A 24928-nucleotide genomic window follows, 5' to 3' on the forward strand; every position below is an offset into this window, starting at 1 on the left:
CTGGAGAAGGACATCATGGTAGGAAAAAAAGAGAAGGAACAAGGCGAAGAGGAAGACCAACAACGCAATGGCTTGATGATATCAAGTTAACGGTGGAGAACATACTGGTGGACCTATCTAGGTTGCACAAGATCGATCGTCCTACAGAGCGTTCATCCATCAAGTAACCATGGCTCGAGATGGAGCTGAAGGCCATTAAAAGAAAAAAAAGAAAAGTCTTTAGTAGTCCAAAGTTGATCATCAGTAATAAGACAAATTACACCTAAAGTGATTGACAGTCCAGATTCTATTTAACAATCCGTCAATAAGATCAACCCACCCAAACCGCATATATGGGCATGCATTCCCAAAATATTAGCATTTTAATGTATATGCAAACTATATGTTAAGTACTCTAGTAATGACAAAGCACTTAAAAAGCCTTCCAAGATTGATTTTTCCCCATCCAGCAAACTGATAGCAGATCTCCTCTCCAGGAGCCTGATGTCACACATTAGTGACCTGTCAATCAATCTGAAGAAGCTGGGTTGGGAAACATCTTGAGGAGGCAGAAGTGCTCTGACACGCCCAGAGCTCTTTTGCCTCATTTGCATTTCAGCCGACATTAGTCTAATGTGTATGGGGTCTTTACTGAGCCTGCTCAGCTTATCAAGCTAATATATGCATGTCGCATTGTGACTGCAGGATAGCGAGGGACAAGGGATCCTATACTATTCCTCATGCTAGGGGACTCTAGGCTATCCCTAACTTCTGGGTTACCCCTAATGCTGGAGATGCCTGAGTCCTGTGCCTGGCTATTCTCCTGATTAGAGCTATTTGGTTACTCCTCTTCCCCAAGTAGTGTGATGGTCAGATTAACACAAGGAAAAACAAAAACTCAGACACACTGTGCAAACTCACAGGAACAAACATTTAGAGACCTAGGAAAGCAAGAGCAGGAAGGTAGCAACAAAAAGACAGTAAGGGTTAACACTACAACTGCTCACAGTAATAATGACCCACAACCACGAGTAAGTCTCGATCACAACACCTCACAAAACCAGTATAGGTAAACTATAGCTGGCATTAATGGAATAGTCCAGCCAGCATATATGGGAGTTGAGTGAACGTGACTGGCTCCTTCACAGCATGTGATCATTAACATTAACTCTTGCTAGCCTGCCTAAGGCTGTGGGGCGACACCAGTGTCTCCCTGCGCTGATCACAGACCTCAGAGAAGTTAGCAAGGAGATTGCCAAAATCTGTATACTCCACAGATCCTGACGCCGCTATGGCAGTTGGCGATGTCAGCAAAAATCTTCTTGTGACAATGCGTTAGATAAAAGTTGGCCAAACTCACCAAATTCTGACCATCTAATGTGAATACGGACCTTACACACCTCCCATTTCTAAGTGGCTAACTCCCCTCTCCCCATTAAAAACTCATTTAAACTGGGCTGATCCTAATATGTGAGCGTATGTTAGGCCAACAGCTATCTAAAATGTATAGGTGTAATGCCTGCCTGGATCCACAGACTCAGACGGGCTGTAATGGACAGACTAGGGGGAAGCCACTCACCAAGCAGGACCCCCAGAACCCTGGAACCCTTTAACCCCTATACAGGGATTTGGAATTACACAGGGCCCTGGAGATCACTACCTGTGGTAGACTGCAGTCCGAGAGAGTAGTCATCAGGCAGGGTCAAACCAGGCATAGCAGAACAGGGACAGAATCGGCAGACAAGGACGTAATCAGAAAACAAGCAGTGGTCAAATCCGGATCGGGCAGCGAGGTACATAAACAGCAGGCAGGAGAGGTAGTCCGGAAAAAAGCAGAGATCAACACACAGGAATCACTATACAAATAACACAGGAACCAGGAATAGAACTATCTCTGGAAGTGGTCAGATGACAGGAGGGGGAATAAGAAGGGTGTGGTGTCTTCAAATTGGCTGCAGGTGAATGATGGCCACTTAAATTGGAAGACACACGCCACCTACAGTCAGCCAGTGGTACTGCAGGTTCCAGGGAAACCCAGCCCAGTGGATGAGCAGAGCCTGCGCTCAGCAGAGCCACGGGCATCGACTCCTCACCCATCACCAGCACTATCCATGACGGGAACACGGCGTCGCCTGGTGATCGGAGCAGAAGTCACAGGAGCGGACTCCGGTGGGGACATGACAATAGGTAGCTTAAAATATTTAAAATATCTTTATGGATTACTATTTTGCTTGGAAATGTCAGAATTACAAAGCAGATTGGTATATTCTGCTAATGTAGACTTAGTTAGAGAACCTAAAAGAAAGTGTTGGATTTCCTTGCAGCACTCCTACAGTACAAATGAGGCATTACATGCTGCTCATTAAATAAGCACCGTATACGTGGAAACGCTGGGTCCTCCAATGTGACTCTTTATAGCTGCTGCCTGGTCTGGCTAATAGATGAACATCCTAAAGACCCCCCCTAATTAACTCAGAATTGAGGGTATCTGAAATTGAATTTTCTAACGCAAAGCATTATAACTAATTCCATGTATTCACCACTTTATTATGTAAATGTCTACACATTGTATGATCAAATGGGTGAAATTATGATTTTGAGAACTGATTCTATTTTATGTGAAAACCTAACTTTTTCATCGCATTTACCTTCCGCTGCTAATTGTAATGTTTCGTAAACTCAAAGAGGCTCCGTTTTCTTTGATGTTTTGGTTAATGATGACAGCATAATGGAGTGATAATCTCTAATGATCTATCAGCCAAATAAAAAGCTGTTCTCAGACCATCAGAAAGACGTTTCGCATTCAGAGAAGAAACACGTTCATGTTTGAGAGGAGAGGATTGTATTACTGTAGAGGGGGGAAAAATTTTTAGTTTTTTTCAGATTTTTTGAATAATAACAAAAAAGGTATCCTGGAATCCCTTGAGATGTGAATAGACCCTAAAACCAACAGCACTATACTATATATTAAAGCTAGTGATAGCATAGAGCCCCCTAGCTTGAGGGACAGCTTAGGAGCCCACGTTCCCCAATGTCCCAAAGTCAGAATAACATTTAGTGATCACTAGATGTCATGCTGACTTTGGGATTGCGGGCAATCGGGGCTCCTAAGCTGTCCCTCAAGCTAGGGAACCCTAGCCCTAACCCTAGCTTGAGGGACAGCTTAGGAGCCCCGGTTCACCACTATCCCAAAGTCAGCATTACACCTAGTGATCACTAGATGTCACGCTGACTTTGGGATTGCGGGGAATCGGGGCTCCTAAGCTGTCCCTCAAGCTAGGGAACCCTATGTTATTCCTATTCTCAGGGATACTTCTAACGGTAGAGAGGCCCAAGTCTCCTTCATGATCCCTACTCCTGACTAGTCCTGATCTAATTCTTCCTCCCGCTCCCCCATGAAGGGAAGGAACAAAAGTGTGATAAAACCCACAGATAAAGACAGACCAGGGAAAACCAAAACTATGCCAGACAGCACGCACATACAAAGGTAAAAATAATAAGAGGTTCAGGAGGAAAAACAGGAGCAGAAAGATACAAAACAAGAGGGGTAAACTCCACAACCACACTAAGCAAAGAGTACAACTTTCACCAGTATATCTGGGACACCACACCTCACAGGCCAACATAGAATATACTATAGCTGGCATGGGTGGAAGGTTTCAACCAGCATAAATATTAGGGGAGCAAATATGATAGGCCTCTCCACAAAGGTAAAGACAATAAGAGATTCAGGAGAAAATATGAAAGTAGGAAGGAAGCTACAAAATAACAAGGATAAACTCCACAAAGGCACCAAGCAAAGAGCACAACTTTCACCAGTAAATCTGGGACTCCACACCTCACAGACCAACATAGAATAAACTATAGCTGGCATGGGTGGAAAGTTTCAACCATCATAAATATTAGGGGAGCAGATGTGATAGGCCTCCCCACAAAGGTAAAGACAATAAGAGATTCAGGAGGAAACACAAAAGCAGGACGGAAGCTACAAAACAATAGGGGTAAACTCCACAATAGCTGCAAGCAAAAAGCACCACTAAACACAACTTTCACCATAGAGAGTCTGGGACACCATACCTCATTGACGAACACAGAATAAACTATAGCTGGCATGGGTAGAAGGATTCCAACAGTATAAATATGAGTGGAGCAGATGTGATAGGTTTCCCCACAACATGTGATTATAGGAGTAAGCTGACTAGCAGAGATTAACTCTTGCTAGCCTGCCTATGAATCAACACACAGCAGGTCTGCGCCCGAGTCTGCCTGTGTTGATCCCAGAGAAACCATCGGGTGGAGTGTCAGAATCTGCAATCTGAACAATGAGTCCAATGTCGCCATGACAGTTGCCAAAGTTTGTTCTAAACTCCGTGTGACACTACAGATGAACAAATGGCTTCTAAACTAATCAAATTCACCAAGAATTTTCTTAAAAATTGGTTCTTAATAAATCCAAATGTTGGTGGTTTTTGAACTGAATGCAGTATACTAGTCAGTTGGACCACCATTTTTATTGGGGGGGGGGGTTGAAAAGCAATAAAATTTTATGGTTACTTATGCTTGACTGCCCCAAACATTTCTCCCCAAACCTGCCTGGTATAATCCCCGAGCTGTACAGTTTGGGTTTGCTCATCACTATATATAATTGTATTTTTTTAACCCTTTCTTGACAAATTAGATTTCCACCAAACTTGAATCGAAAGACCCCCACACCTCCAAATTGAGCGAATCTGGCAGAATTTAATTTTGAGACATTATTTTCATTTTAATTACAAGGATACACAATTAAACAATCTTAGAACCACCAGGACATACAAAAAAGTTGATAATGTCTGCTGAATACAGCAAAAATACGTGAAATTCAACAATTCTTTACTTTACTTTTTTTTTTACAAAGCAGTAGATCACTTATACAGGTATAGAGAGCATTAACATCGAGTAAAAGTTAAAAAGGTCTATTACAATAGCCTATTTCTGCTCGATCCAGCTCTTTCTAATATGGCCACCATGCATTGAATGCTAATGGTCACCTACTGACATCTTGACCTCCTGCTCCTCCTCTCACTGCTTGCAGAGATATCAGATAGGTGGGCTTTCAGTTCTGAGCAGGCTAGTATGGACAATTGAGACAATTCACATGTAAAGCGCCATGGAACAAATGGCGCTATAATAATAATAATAATAATAATAATAAAATAAATAATAATAATAATAATAATAAAAGTGAGGGAAAGGACGTTCCAGCACCTATAGCGCTGATAGAATGCTGGTGAAGAGGAGATGGCCACTCAAACACAGGGAATAGCAGAGCATGATATTCAACGTCAAGACAAGTCATGAATGTACTGTATTAGCCTGGTATCTGCACCAAAAGCAGTTTTTAAGGGGTTGTCCATTACTTAACTGCAAATGGGTGATCAAAGGGGCAGCAGGGAGTCAGACCCCTGACAATCTGATAGTGATGATCTATCCTGAATATAGGTGTATCAGATAGCAGGAGAAAAGCAGGTTTAAATACCGCGCCAAACCACAGGAGTCCAGATGATGTTATTAAATTTCTTCCCTTTATTTTCACAGGTCTACGCGTTTCGAGGACATATCCGTCCTCTTCCTCAGGACAAAGTACAGAGAATTTGCCTCCTGAATATAGGTGTAAGCACGGGCTTTGGATCTCTGTTTCAGATTGTTTCAGACAATCAGTAAGGGGTACTTTACACGCAGCGACATCGCTGCCGATATATCGTCGGGGTCATGTTGTTAGTGATGCACATCCGGCGCCGGTAGCGACATCGCAGCGTGTAACACTAATGAGCGATGATCAACGATCGCAAAATCGTTCCAAAGTGGTGATCGTTGACACGTTGTTCATTTCCTTAATATCGCTGCTGCCACCGGTATGATGTTGTTCGTTATTCCTGTGGCAGCACACATCGCTATGTGTGACACCGCGGGAGCGACGAACATATCCTTACCTGCGTCCACCGGCAATGCGGAAGGAAGGCCGCTTAGTGACGCCGCAGTGACGTCGGTATGACGCCGAACGCGCCTCCCCCTTGAAGGAGGGATTGTTCGGCGGTCACAGCGACGTCGCTGACCAGGTATGTGCAAGTGACACTGCCGTAGCGATAATATTCACTACGACAGTGAGCACCAAATGTCGCATGAGCGACGGGGGCGGGTGCTATCACGCTCGACATCGCTAGCAATCGCTAGCGATGTTGCAGCGTGTAAAGTACCCCTAAGTCTAAAGGCCGCTTTACACGCTAGCGATCGCACCCGCCCCCGTCGTCCGTGCGTCACGGGCAAATCATTACCCATGGCGAACAATATCGCTTGGACGCGTCACGCATACCTTCCTAACGGCGTCGCTGTGGCCGGCGAACAAACTCTTTTTTAAGGGGGCGGTTCGTGCGGCGTCACAGCGACGTCACACAGCGGCCCACCCATAGAAGCGGAGGGGCGGAGAGCAGCCGCATTAATGACACGCCCACCTTGTTGCCGGAGGACGCATGGACGCTGTTGTTCGTTGTGTCACACGTAGCAATGTGTGCTGCCTCAGGAACGACGAACAACCTGCGTCCAGCACCAGCAACGATATTTGGAAAATGAACGATGTGTCAACGATCAACGATTTGTTGAGTATTTCTGATCATCAGCGGTCGCTCATAGGTGTCACACGCAACGACGTCGCTAACGAGGCCGGATGTGCGTCACGAATTCCGTGACCCCGACCACATATCATTAGATACGTCGTTGCGTGTAAAGCAGCCTTTAGCAGCACCAGATAAGAATTGTGATAATGAAGGAGGGCACCGATATCCAACTGAGCAATACAACCTTCTAAATACACTCTGGATTAACAATATTTTTCTCCTTGACTCTAGGATCGCATGTCCAGATTCAACCTATGTGTCCAAAGCCGCCAAGAATCAGCAGGGCTGCCGAGTTCTTTACATGTCAACATTGCCCCGAAAGTCCAAAATTCCTAGAAGTGAAATTTTGCCCAAACACACCTGTTGAGCCCCATAGTCTTTATGGACTGGTGTACGGCGTGAATCTTTTCCCATAAACAACTTTGTCACCAATCCACAATGATAAATGTAAGAATGCTGGGACTCCGCCGTCTTCTGTGTAATAAAACGTTAATGAGCATGTGCAACAGCTGCCTATAACAGAGGTTGCACATGCTCAGTAAACTCTGGGAATTTTGTTACTCTGGGACTCCCAGCGGTCGTACCTCCATCCATTAAACATTTATCACCTATCCTATGGGGAGGTGATTTATGTTGTTTATGGTAGAACCCCTTTAAGACATACCGTTTTCCACTTTTTAAAGGGATTGTCCACTACTAGGACAACCCCTTCTTATTACACACATTTTTTGCCAGGTCAAATAATAAAGCCTGTACTCACTTCCCGTAACGGCACGCTTCCAGTGGTGTGGGGGTTCATGTGGGGTTGCGACATCACGCGAACCCCGCGTCCAATCTTTGCCAACTTCTGTCTCCCCACGATTGGACCAAATCAACAGGAAGTGAGGGCTGTGACTAAGCTAACTTCCTGTTGATTGCTCGTTTGCTATAAGTGCTGGGAGACAGAAGTGGGCGATGATTGGACATGGGGCTTGCATGACCTCACCGCACCTCTGGTACGGGAGGTGAGTATAGGCTTAATTATTTTACCTGGGGGATACATGTGGAATAAGAAAGGGTTGTCTTAGTAGTGGACAATCCCTTTAATACTAGTCCATATAACACTCATCAAACTAACATTTCGCTCTTACTTTAAACACAATACAAATTGTAAGAAAACGGATGTTAATGTTTCTATGGACGTTGAAGAATATGGTAGAGAACCACTATGTTTACAGCTGTACATCATGTCCTGGCAGTTGGGGGTTGCAGGTACTGCCAAGTGCTGCATTAGTAGATTGCAATGTACTTTATATACAAGTTGTTGTATTTGTTTACCTTGAGAACACAAAGGGTCCTATGGATTTCAGCTACAAGGCATCCATTTCCAGGGGCCCCGTGCCTGCCGAAAGAAAATATAATTTATTTCAATACAGAACAAAGAGGAGAATATCAATTTTTGGTAGAAGAATAATTGCATCTAAATTTTGTACATTTTTGGCCTTTTTTAATATTTTTTTATACAGATATAACAATAACCCAAATTTTGAAAACCATATCATTACCTATTAACACTTTGATGACTTTACCAATAGAATACTGCAAGGATGTGTTCAAACTCGTGTGGTGGCTTTCATGTATACAAGAAGCCTCAATGCTCCGTTGGTTTCATCACCAGACTACTAATGCCTGACAGAACCTACATGTAGCAAAAAGCAAATACCTGGCACTCAAATAGTTGAAGAAACTGGTATTTTACTGAGAAAGCTTCACCAGATACAGCACAGATGTATTGGTCTAACATAGACCTTCATCAGTGTGCACTGCAGACGGTCTACTCAGCTTGTGAGTGAAAGTGGCGCTGGTGTAGCTCACGGTGTGGACACCGGCACCACTTTCGGCGATGAAGAACTAATTCAGCACCTTAGGCCGGAGTCACACTTGTGAGAGTCCCGCGTGAGTCTCGCATCGCATCACCCGGCACGGCCTGCAGCTTTCAGGACTGGAGCATCTCAGCTGCATAGAAATACATGCAGCCATCCTGTTCCTGTCAGGAGAGTGTCTGGACGTGCCGGGTGATGCAATGAGAGACTCACGCGAGTCTCTCGCAAGTGTGATTCTAGCCTAGATCAATGAGAAAAGGAAAAAGCAATTACAAAGTATTCTTCTTCAGCACCGGTGGAATGGCATACCAAGTGGCTACCCCACAAGGTTGGTCATTGCCTAATTGCCATTCTACTTCCATCCCCGGTCTATGATTTGTATCGTGGTAAAGAGACTGTAAGAATCAGTATGTGTGAAGTATTTACTGCTCTTTTGGTCAAGTTTGTAGTAAGAATTACTCATTCTATGGACTACGTCGCAACGCTCCAGAGGAGATCCGTAACTCTTCTTTTCACCTCTTTTATATACAACTGTCCTTAAAGACCTTACTGTTCTTGTGTTATTTAAAGAAACACTTACGCCCCATGCAGTGCCATGATTGGGTGATTACACTGTAAACTCTGCACTTTTTGTGCTCATCTAAACATCTATCACTTTTGAATAGCTCCACATGAGAACTGTGACGTCGGGTCGACTACAAATCTCTGTCTTGTGGAGCTGAAAACGCAATGGTTGCATCTCTGTTAATATTTATTTTGTTTTTATCAGGGGATCAGTGAAGCTGCCCACCGAGTAAAATGTCATCGCTTGATGAGAGACGGTTCCCATACTGGAGTACTATGCAATGTTAGTGGTCACCATGTGAGCTAGAGATTTTGAGAGCTTTTTACCCTTTTTTGCAAATAGTACACAATTCTCCATATATTATAATACACACTCCATACTCCTCCATATAGTATAATTCACACCTCTTAGTCCTGCATACTGCATATGTTGTAGGCGGGGGCCGCTGCCGCTTCGTGGGCCGCTTGGATCCAGGTTCGCTGCTGCGGATCGAGTGGTGACCGGACCCGGCCTCACACACCCGTCTGTCCTCACAACCATTGGAAAGGGGTATTTACAGGGGATTGATGTGTCGGTGACGCCACCTCTGGGTTGCGGTGAAGGTTGGTGACACCGCCGCTGACTGGTGATGGGGCGCCCGGGGCTGATGGAGCGGGGCAGCAAGGTGGGATCCCCTCCACGGGTAGGGGAGGCGTAGTCTCGGGGCCCTTCGGTACACGGGAGTAATGGCTGATGGAGGTGGCGTGCCGGGTTGGACCGGGGAACAATGGTGTACTCGCAGTTCACTAATCACACAAAAGTCCAGTGGTAAACCAAGTTGCCAGTGACCGGTCGCCTTTGGTGGGTGTATTCAGGTCCCACACCCGGGTGTAGCAAACAGCGGTCCCTTCCTCATGAACTCTGTGTTTGGGTCTTTTGTGGGACGACTCCGCATGGAACGGGGAAGTCCACTCCCGTAACTGTGTATGTTTGGGAGCTGTGAGTTCTGACGGACACCCTATCCCCCGCGTTGGGCTTCCGTTTCGGTCTCTGGGCTTCTGGAGAACAAGGCCTGAAACCTCGTCCTCTGCTGGTTAATTAACAAGGGGCATGCAACCTTCCTCGTCCTAGGGTCCAGTCACTACGTCTGTAAACGGCCTCCGGACCGGATTCTCACTGTCGTCACCGGTGGGCTACAACCCTGCCCCGGTCCACTTAAGGTCTCCCGCGACCGGATCTTCATCGCCTGTGGCCCTGTTTACTGTTTGCCACCTAACCAGGTCGTCCAGGGGCCCCTACCCCTGACTCCGCTGTCAACTGTCAGTTTCAACTGACTGCACTGTTCTGTGCCTGCACACTAACTGTTTGACTTGTTCCCTCCCCTGACACCTCAGGACCTCTAGGTGGGCATTCTCATCCGCCTGATCCCGCCCACTGGTGTGTCCCTATTGTCATGAGTGGGTGGCTAGGCTTTAATGGCTGTGTGTTGTACCTGGGTGTGGGTTTTTGGTGGGGTCAAGGAGGGTGGACTACTTCTGTGACTACCTGGTTTTGCCTTGGCATCACACATAATACACACCCCAATTTCCTCCATATATTATTGTGCATACCCCATAATCCTCTATAAAGTATATTGTACGAACCATACTCTCCCATATATTATAATGCACCCACATAATCTAATATATAAAGCTGAATGTGTGTGTGTGTATGTGTGTGTGTGTGTGTGTGTGTGTGTCTGTGTGTATGTCCGGGATTGGCATCTGCACCGTCGCAGCTACAGGCACAAAATTTTGCACACTCACACGTATGGACCCCGAGAGCGTCATAGGCTATGTTTCGAGGGGAAATTTTAACCCCGCGCTTTACAGTTATTCGCCAAAAAACCTGCCTCCATTAAAGCGAATGAAGCTGGGAGCCACAGTGCAGCCAGAACTTCAGAAGAATGCGCAGCCACGCCCTTATATGGAATGTTGGCGTGTCACAATGCAGCCAGGGAAAGAGACAGACACAGACAGGGAAAGAGGCAGACACAGACAGAGTAAGAAACAGACAGACAGGGTGAGAGACAGACACAAAGAGACAGACACAGACAAGAGACAGACTGACAGGGAAAGAGACAGACAGGGAAAGAGAGGGAAAGAGACAGACAGGGAAAGAGAGGGAAAGTGACAGACAGGGAAAGTGACAGACAGGGAAAGTGACAGACAGGGAAAGTGACAGTCAGGGAAAGAGACAGACAAAGAGATAGAGAGAGACAGAGAGATATATACAGAGGGGGAGACAGACAGAGAATGGGAGAGAAACAGAGAGACAGTTACTATCCCGGGCAGCGCCGGGTGTTATGTTGTGAGGCGAAATTTTAACCCCGCGCTTTCCAATTTACCAATCAATTTTGCCCCTATCTACATAATGGGGAAAAAGTGAAACGAAAAGTGTTGGGGGCAAATTGACAGCTGCCAGACGTGAACAAGGGGGACTTAAAGAATGAGAGCGATGGCGCCAAAGAGTATATACCGTACAGCTGCTAAGGTGGGGCCCCGACATGGAATACTCACCACACTCGGGGATATGAACACACACACAAAATGTGCCACACACTACCACGTGCTTGAACACATATACCACCCTCAGCACACATCTCACCACACATACACCAACCTCACCACATAATCGCCCTAAACACACACAAGTCTGGTATTATCCTTCACAAATAAAAATCTGTTTAATAAGCAGCCAAACTACAAGAACAACAAATGTACCACATAGGAAATACGGCAGCTGTCAGTCACATGACCTGTCTATATGTGTATGTGTGAGCTAATATATACTGTCAGGGGAGGGCTTTCTGTTGCCTGGAGATTTATCAGGCTGCCAATAGCAACCAATCACAGCTTAGCTTCTATTTTGCTACCGTTAATTAATCTGAGCTCTGATTGGTTAATATAGGCAACAATTTAATAATTACATTTCTATCTACCGTATTTGTTTTGTGTTTTTGTGTGCAGAATACATTTTTGTTAATACATTCTATTTGTTAACAGCAGTTATTAACCCGGGCGAAGCCGGGTAGGACAGCTAGTCCTCCATATAGTATAATGCACACCCCACAGTCCTCCATATAGTATAATGCACACCCCATAGTCCTCCATATAGTATAATGCACACCCCATAGCCCTAGAAATAGTATAATGCACTTCCCATAGTTCTCAATTTAATAAAATGCACAAACCATAGTTCTCCATATAATTTAATGCACACTCCATAGTTCTCCATATAGTATAATGCACCCCATAATCCTCCATATAGTATAATGCACAGCCTATAGTCCCCCATATAGTATAATGCACCCCATAGTCTTCTACATAGTATAATGCAAAGTACAGTAATAGAAATCAAAATGTTCTGGTGACAATGTTTTGTTAGTTCACATGGTCCTAAAATGCAATGTCGGTTAAGGCGGAGTTCATGTGATTAAAGGCTTTGAGAGCTAAGGCCCACTCTACACATCATATAATGACAAGATCGGGCAACGTTTTAATGTGTATGGTGGTCCGAGACATATGATGTCAGGAGGAGAGATAAGGATCTGGCACGTCCAATATCGGACTCCAAATCCTTTTGTTCTCTAAGAAAAAAGCTGCCGCCAAAAGACTCTGGCAGTGGCTCTTTCATAGAGAACACAGTAGAACTCGGATAAGTATGGAAGATTTGGGCAAGATAGCTGATGGCCAAACCATCATTCAGTGGCCAAACCATCATTCAGCCAACACCTCTCTAAAGTGTTTGTGGTATTCTAGCAAGTAAAGTCAAATAAAAGACATGATTTGGTTAACCTACAAAGAAAGACTTCCATGTACCAGTGATACCATCGTCCATGAAAAAGTTGCCTAAGGCAGCATTGATGATAATAAATCTAGTTATGAATAATGCGGGGCTAATAAAACCAAGTAGGACAAAGAAGACACCTTGGTTTCTGAAAGAATGCCTTCTACAAAATGACTTCTATACATTACAATGAAAGAATATCCAGCTAAAGTCTAGATTGATTGGATTCATTAGTATAATGACTACTGTATCTTTTTCCCCCAGATTATGAGATTACTCTTCTGTAAGTGGGAAGGTGGACTGGCGGTGTCCTTTTTAACATCAGAACATCAGTAATTTTCAACCCTCTAATTACTTCTGGACTGCCCATAGACTACAAATACCCATACATTCCTCACTTTTGCTTAACATCACTTTCTCCATCAGACATCTGGGAGGTGGACTGGCTCTCTCCCACAAGTAGATCAATTAAGGCTAAGTTCACACTTCCGTTGTTTTGCATCAGTCACAATCCGTAGCCTTGAGGAATTACGGTATCCTGCAAAATATTTTGCAGGAATCCAGTTTTTCCCCATAGACTTCTATTAGTGATGGATTGCGACTGATGATGCTGCGTTGCATCCGCTGTGTCGCGGTCAGTCGTTTTTTAACTGACCGCCGGGCGGGAGCAACGCAGCCTGTAACGTTTTTTGAGCAGCGCGATCCGTAGGATTTCGCTGCGCATGCGCTCTCTGGCTCCCTGCCCCCGTAACTGTCACGCTTCCCGGTCCCCTGGCCCCGCTCTCCGGTCCCCGTGGCCCGCTCCCCGCTCCCCGGCGGCGTCCCCTGCTCACCACTCTGGTCCCGGCCTCCTCTTCCCCGCCTGCGGCCTCCATGCGTCCAGCTCCCTGCTCCCGGCGCTCCTCTGCGACGTGGGACTTCCAGCCGGGCACCCCTGCTTCCTCCGCACCGCTCCCTGGACTGGCTTCTGGTACTCAGGCCTCGCGCATGCGCATTAGGGCGCGCGCGCGGTCATTGACCCTTTCTTAAAGGGCCAGCACCTAGAAACAGGAAATTGCATAGACAGGTACAGGGTATTTTAGGATGCACTTTCCTGGTGGGCGGGGCCTGTTCTACGTGTTTAGCAAGCTAGTGTTCAGGTCCCCGTATTGCTTTGCCCTGTGCTTTGCCTTGTATTAACCCTGTCTGTCTCGCAGAGCCTGCCCTGCCACGCCAGTCGCTCCGAACCAAGTCCATCCCTGGACCCTGACGGTGACTTCGGCGGATGTTCCACCACCTCTGCAGCTCCGCCAGTCTTCAGTCCCTGGCTCCGTTCGGTGACCCGTCCCATCGCTCAGCAGGTTCCGGATCTCGCCTGACCCTACAACCCGGCCTCGGACCCTGAGCTTTGTCACCCGGGCTACCGTCCAGAACTTTGTGTGCTCTGCACCATCCACCTTTCCTGCTCCTCTACGGACTGTCCAGCTACCAATTGTGCTTCGGCTGCCGTGCATCAGGACCCTCTGGCGGGGTGACCGGCCTGGCTGCCTCCTCAGGGGAAATCGGTGTACGGTCCAGTGTTTCCACCACCCGGTCGTAACAGTAACCAAGATAAACATCGGGTAACCAAGCAATGCGCTTTGGTTAGTTACCCGATATTTACAGTGGTTACGGGTGCAGGGAGCCCGCGCTAAGCTGGTATCCAAGATAAATATCGGGTAACCAAGCAAAAAGTGCTTTGCTTTTAGTTACCCGATATTTACCCTGCATACAGTGTGCAAGGAGGCCGACACTTCCCCACTCGGCTCCGCTCCCTCCCGCACTCCGCATGTGTACACACACACTCACACACACACACTCACACTCCCACACACACACTCACACACACTCACTCACTTGTCCCCAGCCCTGCAGTCCCCGCAACACTGACGTCCTCAGCTCCACGGCTCCGCCCCCTCCCGCACTCCGCATGTACACACGTATGTAGACACACACAAACACACACATACACACACACTCACTCACCTGTCCCCAGCCATGCAGATCACGGCACTGACGTCCTCAGCTCTGCCCCCCGAACTCCGCCCCACCCCAAACTCCGCTCCCCGAACTCCGCCCCCCGCACACAACGGAGTCCGACAAAGAAATTCTTTTCTTTGTCACCGTTGTCATCCGTTGTACAACACATCAGTCACATGCGTCAAGCAACGCATGTGACTGATGCAAAACAATGGAAGTGTGAACTTAGCCTTAGGCTTCTTTACTCAGTCCCTGGTAGCACAGGCCCAGATCTTTGGCTCTCTCCTTTAGACTGGAAGCAGTCCAGTTTCTGTACTCACTCTGTTGGAGGATCTCCATTAGGCTATATGGACAGAAGTGCCTCAAGAGGCTATAACCTTGCACTAGGTTAAAGCATCTTGAGGCGCTTCTGTCCATGGGAGTGGGGGGAGGTGGGCCTAGAGTCCACCTACTGTGGACTCTCTGCTTACCTGGGAGATTAGGCAGTCAGTTTGAGAACTTCAAGAGTGAAGCAGGAAGATTGAACCTCTGGGAGACACTGGCTTCTCAGAGAGACCTGGATATTTATCGGTTACTGGACTATATTTGTGTTACTGGACTAATTTTACCCTCTGTTTTGACTTCAATGCAAAGTAAGCAGCTTGCAGGAGATTGTGTGCAGCTGTAGAGGCAGCGAGTTGGCTGCCAAACACAGCCAGACTTCCCAGAAAGAAGATAAACATAATTAAGTAGTATGTTATCTTATCTACAGTCATATGAAAAAGTTTGGGCACCCCTATTAATGTTAACCTTTTTTCTTTATAACAATTTGGGGTTTTGCAACAGCTATTTCAGTTTCATATATCCAATAACTGATGGACTCAGTAATATTTCTGGATTGAAATGAGGTTCATTGTACTAACAGAAAATGTGCAATCCGCATTTAAACAAAACTTGACCGGTGCAAAAGTATGGGCACCCTTATCAATTTCTTGATTTGAACACTCCTAACTACTTTTTACTGACTTACTGAAGCACTAAATTGGTTTTGTAACCTCATTGAGCTTTGACCTTCATAGGCAGGAGTATCCAATCATGAGAAAAGGTATTTAAGGTGGCCACTTGCAAGTTGTTCTCCTATTTGAATCTCCTATGAAGAGTGGCATCATGGGCTCCTCAAAACAACTCTCAAATGATCTGAAAACAAAGATTATTCAACATAGTTGTTCAGGGGAAGGTACAAAAAGTTGTCTCAGAGATTTAAGCTGTCAGTTTCCACTGTGAGGAACATAGTAAGAAAATGGAAGAACACAGGTACAGTTCTTGTTAAGCCCAGAAGTGGCAGGCCAAGAAAAATATCAGAAAGGCAGAGAAGAAGAATGGTGAGAACAGTCAAGGACAATCCACAGACCACCTCCAAAGACCTGCAGCATCATCTTACTGCAGATGGTGTCAATGTGCATCGGTCAACAATACAGCGCACGTTGCACAAGGAGAAGCTGTATGGGAGAGTGATGCGAAAGAAGCCGTTTCTGCACGCACGCCACAAACAGAGTCGCCTGAGGTATGCAAAAGCACATTTGGACAAGCCAGTTACATTTTGGAAGAAGGTCCTGTGGACTGATGAAACAAAGATTGAGTTGTTTGGTCATACAAAAAGGCGTTATGCATGGAGGCAAAAAAAACACGGCATTCCAAGAAAAGCACTTGCTACCCAAGTAAGTAAAATTTGGTGGAGGCTCCATCATGCTTTGGGGCTGTGTGGCCAATGCCGGCACCGGGAATCTTGTTAAAGTTGACGGTCGCATGGATTCAACTCAGTATCAGCAGATTCTTGACAATAATGTGTAAGAATCAGTGACGAAGTTGAAGTTACGCAGGGGATGGATATTTCAGCAAGACAATGATCCAAAACACCGCTCCAAATCTACTCAGGCATTCATGCAGAGGAACAATTACAATGTTCTGGAATGGCCATCCCAGTCCCCAGACCTGAATATCATTGAAAATCTGTGGGATGATTTGAAGCGTGCTGTTCATGCTCGGCGACCATCAAACTTAACTGAACTGGAATTGTTGTGTAAACAGGAATGGTCAAATATACCTTCATCCAGGATCCATGAACTCATTAAAAGCTACAGGAAGCGACTAGAGGCTGTTATTTTTCCAAAAGGAGGATCTACGGTTAGGTCCAGAAATATTTGGACAGTGACACAATTTTCGCGAGTTGGGCTCTGCATGCCACCACATTGGATTTGAAATGAAATCTCTACAACAGAATTCAAGTGCAGATTGTAACGTTTAATTTGAAGGTTTGAACAAAAATATCTGATAGAAATTGTAGGAATTGTACACATTTCTTTACAAACACTCCACATTTTAGGAGGTCAAAAGTAATTGGACAAATAAACCAAACCCAAACAAAATATTTTTATTTTCAATATTTTGTTGCGAATCCTTTGGAGGCAATCACTGCCTTAAGTCTGGAACCCATGGACATCACCAAATTCTGGGTTTCCTCCTTCTTAATGCTTTGCCAGACCTTTACAGCCGCAGCCTTCAGGTCTTGCTTGTTTGTGGGTCTTTCCGTCTTAAGTCTGGATTTGAGCAAGTGAAATGCATGCTCAATTGGGTTAAGATCTGGTGATTGACTTGGCCATTGCAGAATGTTCCACTTTTTTGCACTCATGAACTCCTGGGTAGCTTTGGCTGTATGCTTGGGGTCATTGTCCATCTGTACTATGAAGCGCCGTCCGATCAACTTTGCGGCATTTGGCTGAATCTGGGCTGAAAGTATATCCCGGTACACTTCAGAATTCATCCGGCTACTCTTGTCTGCTGTTATGTCATCAATAAACACAAGTGACCCAGTGCCATTGAAAGCCATGCATGCCCATGCCATCACGTTGCCTCCACCATGTTTTACAGAGGATGTGGTGTGCCTTGGATCATGTGCCGTTCCCTTTCTTCTCCAAACTTTTTTCTTCCCATCATTCTGGTACAGGTTGATCTTTGTCTCATCTGTCCATAGAATACTTTTCCAGAACTGAGCTGAGCTTCATGAGGTGTTTTTCAGCAAATTTAACTCTGGCCTGTCTATTTTTGGAATTGATGAATGGTTTGCATCTAGATGTGAACCCTTTGTATTTACTTTCATGGAGTCTTCTCTTTACTGTTGACTTAGAGACAGATACACCTACTTCACTGAGAGTGTTCTGGACTTCAGTTGATGTTGTGAACGGGTTCTTCTTCACCAAAGAAAGTATGCGGCGATCATCCACCACTGTTGTCATCCGTGGACGCCCAGGCCTTTTTGAGTTCCCAAGCTCACCAGTCAATTCCTTTTTTCTCAGAATGTACCCGACTGTTGATTTTGCTACTCCAAGCATGTCTGCTATCTCTCTGATGGATTTTTTCTTTTTTTTCAGCCTCAGGATGTTCTGCTTCATCTCAATTGAGAGTTCCTTAAACCGCATGTTGTCTGGTCACAGCAACAACTTCCAAATGCAAAACCACACACCTGTAATCAACCCCAGACCTTTTAACTACTTCATTGATTACAGGTTAACGAGGGAGACGCCTTCAGAGTTAATTGCAGCCCTTAGAGTCCCTTGTCCAATTACTTTTGGTCCCTTGAAAAAGAGGAGGCTATGCATTACAGAGCTATGATTCCTAAACCCTTTCTCCGATTTGGATGTGAAAACTCTCATATTGCAGCTGGGAGTGTGCACTTTCAGCCCATATTATATATATAATTGTATTTCTGAACATGTTTTTGTAAACAGCTAAAATAACAAAACTTGTGTCACTGTCCAAATATTTCTGGCCCTGACTGTACAAAATATTAATGTCACTTTTATGTTGAGGTGCCCATACTTTTGCACCTGTCAAATTTGTTTAAATGCGGATTGCACATTTTCTGTTAGTACAATAAACCTCATTTCAATCCAGAAATATTACTGAGTCCATCAGTTATTAGATATATGAAACTGAAATAGCTGTTGGAAAAACCCAAATTGTTATAAAGAAAAAAGGTTAACATTAATAGGGGTGCCCAAACTTTTTCATATGACTGTATATCTGTTATCACTTGTATATAAAGTATCACTGTTTGCTCCTTCCTCATGACTCCGCAGTCATGTGATTGCTGGTTATAGGGAGGGTACAGGAGCTGCTGGGTCATAGGAGAACCAGTCAGCTCTGCTATACAGGCAAGAAGCTGAAATTTCCCTGTAACTGGGACTAATATACAAGCCCCAGTTACATGGAAAATCAGCAAGAAAAAAACCCCAATGTATTAATATATTAAAATGTTTTTTAAGACCTTACAAGAGACAGTGTGTGAAATAAAAAATAAATAAATTAGAAAAAAAATTAAATAGAAAAAAGCATACATAAATAACACAAAATAAGAAAAAGACACTTAAAGTCTGAGTATGTCCACCAAAAATATGTCGAAAATATTTATATAATTTCTACGGAAAAGGTAATGGAATTTCAAATATTTTCTAGCTCTCCTTCATGGTCGTAATAAAATTTAAAATCTGGAAAAATAGGCAAGTATTTACACTGGTGTGTCACGGGTGACAGACAGGTGGTGTCCAGCAATAGAAGGTCACAGCGTTTGACTGCTCAAACTGCTCCCTGACCTTTTATCTTTCCTGCTTGATGTATTTGGTATCCTATGTATCTCCTCTGGTTTATTTTCATCCCTTTCCCTTTAGGACCCTGCAGAGTTCTTCACCCTTTCAGCTGCTTTTTATCATCAATTATTTGGTGTCTAAATATACCCTCATTTCCCCATACTCAGTGTTGGTGATAAGTCCTCTACCATTAACAAGTCTTCAGTGCAAGCAGCTGGCTCGCATTCTTCTGGTGTAACCTGGTTGGTGTTTGCAGTGTCTCTTCCTGAGGCATCTGGATATAAGTTGTTGTTTCCATCCCTTGTTCATGAACCATGTGTCTTCTTTAGAGCTTAGTGGGATTGACTAAGCGCTCAACCCATCCGCTCCCTACCTAGAGCCCAGATCAGGGTCAGCCTAGGGTCAGGTGTCCAGCTCGGCGCATAGGTGCATTACCTATCTAGGGCAGTGAGGGAACCCAGGGTCCAGCGGTAGGCTTGGTCAGGGGTCACCATTTCCCCCTTCCCTATACACAGCGTCTTCCTTCCCTTCCCTTTCGCCATATGCTGGGTACTTCCCTGTACCTAGCTCGACATTTCCTCTAATATCAGCAAAAAAAGGAACATAAAGTAAAAATAAACCAGGACAATTATGGTTAGTTTAGACATCTTTTATTAGTATACTCATAATTAATATAGGAGTCAAAAGAAAATGATCAGCTCATCCATTCGGAGTGCTGACGCGTTTCTGGCGTGTCTCAGCTGCCCCTTAATCATGGGTATTTTCTGAGAAACGCCAGAAATGCGTCAGATTGTGAATCATGCTATAGCTCATTTGTGATTTTATGTTTTTTGAATAAAGTTAGTGTTTATATTGACACCACTCTGGAAGGATGGACCAATCATTTTCTTTCTGGTCTGCCATTTTTCTGGTCTGCCATGCCAGTGGATCTGGCACCTATCCTCCCCATCAACCATGGACTAGAACAAGATAACTACAACGTGGTGAGCTTTTATTCCTTATTCATAATTAATATACTAGAATTTTAATGAATATTAAACTTGAGATGAAAAGGACATGTTGTGACCCAACAACCAAGAAAGAAGGAATCAACGTGGTCCTCGGTTCATCATAATGACTTCCAAGGATAGATTCCATCATCATTTCCAGCTTATCTGGATCATAAAAGGTTAATACATATTCTTCCCTCATTTACCCCTCCGAGAACCATTTATCTAGGGCCAAGCTGCTTAAAAATAGTCATCATTCCAGTCCAGGAGTGGAGGTCAAGGGGAGCTGAGGTCAGTGGCTGGTCCCGAGAGTGGAGAGTGATAAATAGTTCCCGATCACGGGATGAAAGATGGAAGGAAGGTGAGCGGCACAGATTAGAGGGCACAGCTGCATGGCAAACACATCCACCAAAGTCTGTGAACCACCTCCATCTTAATCAACATTAGCATTAATAAGGAAAATACAATGAAGCTCGTGCAGAAAGGCAACGACTATGAGGAACATCTTCATTGTTTGTGTTAGTGATTGTTGGATCAGTCAAGGGCATAACGACTTGTTCAGGGAAAAACAAACATTTTTATTTACTGTATTTGTACATTCTTTGTTCATAGAGATCATTCTTTGTTCCCGACCCTCATGGATCGAGGGAAGAGAAGTTACGAAGGGTGGCTCCCGCTCCAGATGTCACGCAAGGTAACGGGAACGAGTGGTGAAGGTTGTGAAGGAGGAGATGTTGACCACTGACCAAACCCTACCGCTGGTTCTTTCATTGAGTACATTATATATGAGACCATTTTCTGTCTTCCTTCCTGTTCGAAAGGAATTACTTGTGCAGAGCCAGCATTTCATTACTAGAGGAGCAAACTGGCAGTCGTTAACCCTGTTTGGGGCTGGTTATGCTGTTCTACATAGATGGGGGCCCCTTTTTTGGATGCCGGATGGCTTATTTGGGCCAGAATTCTGTAACGGTTGTACAGTCTCATTTTTTATCTCCTCGCCTTATCCAGATAACACGTTCTGTTTTATTGGCCTGATTTGCGGCTTCTAAGCCCTCTAAATTGTCATGTTTTAAGTCATCATGTATAAAATTGTAGGGCTCCGCTGATGAAATTGGCTTAATTACACTTCCAGGCTGATTTAAATGTTATCCAAGTGCCGGTGCCAAGTGGTAGACCCAGAGAAGCATAGCGGAGTACATCTACATAAACTCCTACAAATCTGCTGTGCTTTTAATAGCAATGATGAAGCCCTCCAAGATATATAGTTTTTTCTTTTCAAAGTCCTTGCTCTGTCTCGAAACATGTCTTCCAACGACTCAATGTTATCACATAGCTGCCGGCTCCTCCAGCCAGCCATGATAACACAGCAGTCCCACTGGCAAAATGTATCAGCTGGTGATGTGATGGCCACCGCAACGCACACATATTACCTCTCACATGTCAGGCTGCATTTACCACACCAGGCGGACAACTCATACTCATCACATAATACAAAAAGAACATCTCAATTAATAGCCCTGACCATGAGCCGTGTGCCTTTTATTAAATAATTTGGAACCGGCGTATAAAGTTTATCATAGTAATAACCAAGGTAAAAGACAGACAATATATTATACAGAATTGCTACCTCTAGATCAGAAACTCAGCCGGGCCACACTATTGATGGTACCGGCTCAAGTTGGGAGTCTGCACCAAAATCGCACCATACATAGATAGCAGTTTGCAAGATGTCACCTCCCACTCTCTCAATTGTGATATTATTAAGGGGTGCGGGCACGCTCCTCCTTTGGCCTGCTCTCTGCTGTCCCGAGGATGTCTAAGGATCTTCGGTGCCCCGCGAGCTTCTATCACGGGTGTATCACGGTAGACAGACAACCCTGTGGTGTCCGGCTGCAGAAGGTCGCTACGTTTTGTTGCACAAACTGCTCCCTGATAATCCATTCTTTCTTATTTGCTGTGAAAAGAGTTCTACGTATCTTCTCTGTTAGGGTTAACTCTTTCCCTTTTGTACCCTGGGATATCTTGGCAGCCCAGCTGCAAATCCTTATCCCCACTCCCTGTGTCCATATATACCTGCTTTTCCCCTTTGTTGTTGGTGATAAGAGTTTACTAAGCAGTCCAGATTGCAAGCAGTTGGCTTGAAATCTCCTGTTGTAACACGTTGTTGTATGTTGCTGTCATTCTCCCAGTCATCTTGTAAATAAGTTGTCTGTTTCTATTCCTCTCTTTATTTTCCCTGTGTGTTCTTTAGCTTAGTGGGGTAGTGCTCATCCCATCAGGTCACTACCTAGCGCCTACAGTCAGCCAGGGCCAAGGTATCCTTAGTGGGGTTGACTAGTGCTCATCCCATCCGGTCCCTACCTAGGGCCTACAGTCAGCCAGGGCCAAGGTATCCTTAATGGGGTTGACTAGTGCTCATCCCATCCGGTCACTACCTAGGGCCTACAGTCAGCCAGGGCCAAGGTATCCTTAATGGGGTTGACTAGTGCTCATCCCATCCGGTCACTACCTAGGACCTACAGTCAGCCAGGGCCAAGGTATCCTTAATGGGGTTGACTAGTGCTCATGCCATCCGGTCACTACCTAGGGCCTAGGATCAGCCAGGGCCAATGTATCCTAATCGGTGTATGGGTGTGAAAGCTATCTAGGGATGTCAGGGGAGCCAGGGGCCGATGGTAGGTTTTAACAGGTTGTCACCATCTTCCCATTCCCTGGAAACAGGGTTTCCCTCCCTTTTTGCTGTTCATCTGGCATTCATGTTTAAGACCCATGTTCTAGATGGTCAATTTGATATTGTGGAATCATGAAAACCCTTTTCCAAAATCTCTTTTAGATCATGTGACCATCCATAAAACATTGTGCTTAGGATGCGCCTCCACTGATAGGATGCGCCCTTTGCTGTGCTCTACATCAGATTTCACAAGTGAAACTTCAGTGAATTCATCACCCAAAACCTTTTAAGACGTATTTAGAGTCAGCCTTGCCTTCTGTTTCGTTACTGTGCACTTTGCCACCATCCATCTCTCTCAGCTGCTATCATCTCTGAAATTTCTGTAGGTATACAACCTGCAACTATTTTCATGGTCAGACCTGCTGATCAACCCTTCATCTGCTGTAAGCATAACAAACTGTTATCTGGACTTAATCACACTTCAAATGCTCATGTATCAGAGTGTATCGTCTCTTCAAACAAGTTTTCCTCTTCATCTTCACCAGTGGCTAACCGTGAGTTTGCTGATCAACTCTTCGCCTGCTGTAAGCATAATAAACTTTTACCTGGACTTAGGGGTACTTTACACGTTGCGACATCGCTAGCATCGGCTAGCGATGTCCAGCGCGATAGTACCCGCTCCCGTCGCACATGAGATATCTTGTGATTGCTGCCGTAGCGAACATTATTGCTACGGCAGCATCACACGCACATACCTGTTCGGCGACATCGCGGTGACCGCCGAACAATCCCTCCTTCAAGGGAGAGGTGCGTTTGGCGTCACCGCGACGCCACTAATCGGCCGGCCAATAGAAGCTGAGGCGGAGATGAGCGGGACATAACATCCCGCCCACCTTCTCCCTTCCACATTGCCGTCGGGACGCAGGTAAGGAGATGTTTGTCGCTCCTGCGGGTTTACACACAGCGATGTGTGCTGCTGCAGGAGCGACAAACAACATCGTACCTGCGGTTGACCCGACATTATGGAAACGACAGACGCTACACAGATCAATGATTGTCGATGCTTTTGCGATCGTTTCTCGGCGTACCTAGGATTTACACGTTGCGATGTCGGTAACGGCGCCGGATGTGCGTCACTAACGACGTGACCCCGACGATATTTCGGAAGCGATATCGCAATGTGTAAAGCCCCCCTTAATCACACTTGAAATGCTCATGTATCAGCAGAATGTACCTTCTTCCTAAGCCACACGGCATGAAAATCGGTGTGAGTGGAGTGCGATAAACAAATTGCATTCCACTCGGACCAATATTAGCCTGTGTGTCAGCGCACATGAGCAGTTATTTTCTCACCCCTAATCGGACCAACAAAACAATCGCAGCATGCTGCAACTGTAATGCGATCCTGTTTTCTCTCGCACCCATTCAAGTCTATGGAGCGAGAAAAAAATCGCACTGCACTCGCGGTACACCGGTGTACCACGAGTGCAGGGCGAGAATGGCAATAGCCGGCTACGGAGGAGAAAGGAAGATAAAGCCCGCCTCTCCTCAGCACTGGCCTGCCCCTCCTCAGAGCCGGCCCGTCCCCCGCAGCTGAGATCCGCTCGCACGATCGGACCTCAGTCGCAGGGACACTCGCATGACACTCGGCTCTGCTGTACTGCCAGCGTGAGCCGAGTGTCATGCGAGGGGATTGCAGTAATCCCCGTGTGGCCCCAAAATCTTTCTCTTCATCTCTGCCAGGGGCTAACCTTGTGTTTGCTTGATCAACCCTTCGCCTGC

At 45.5% G+C, this 24928-nt stretch overlaps 1 protein-coding gene across 2 annotated transcripts in view; it reads right to left on the bottom strand.

Annotated features, from left to right (window-relative positions):
* SGCD (sarcoglycan delta) overlaps positions 1–24928 on the bottom strand; it is a 1008723-nt gene that overhangs the window by 688403 nt on the left and 295392 nt on the right. For both annotated transcript variants that reach the window (XM_075344301.1, XM_075344302.1), the window contains exon 2: positions 7950–8013. The gene's annotated coding sequence lies outside the window, so the exon portion shown is untranslated. The remainder of the gene's footprint in view (positions 1–7949; positions 8014–24928) is intronic.

The sequence above is a fragment of the Anomaloglossus baeobatrachus genome, chromosome 4, assembly GCF_048569485.1.
Source record: "Anomaloglossus baeobatrachus isolate aAnoBae1 chromosome 4, aAnoBae1.hap1, whole genome shotgun sequence".
NCBI lineage: Eukaryota > Metazoa > Chordata > Amphibia > Anura > Aromobatidae > Anomaloglossus > Anomaloglossus baeobatrachus.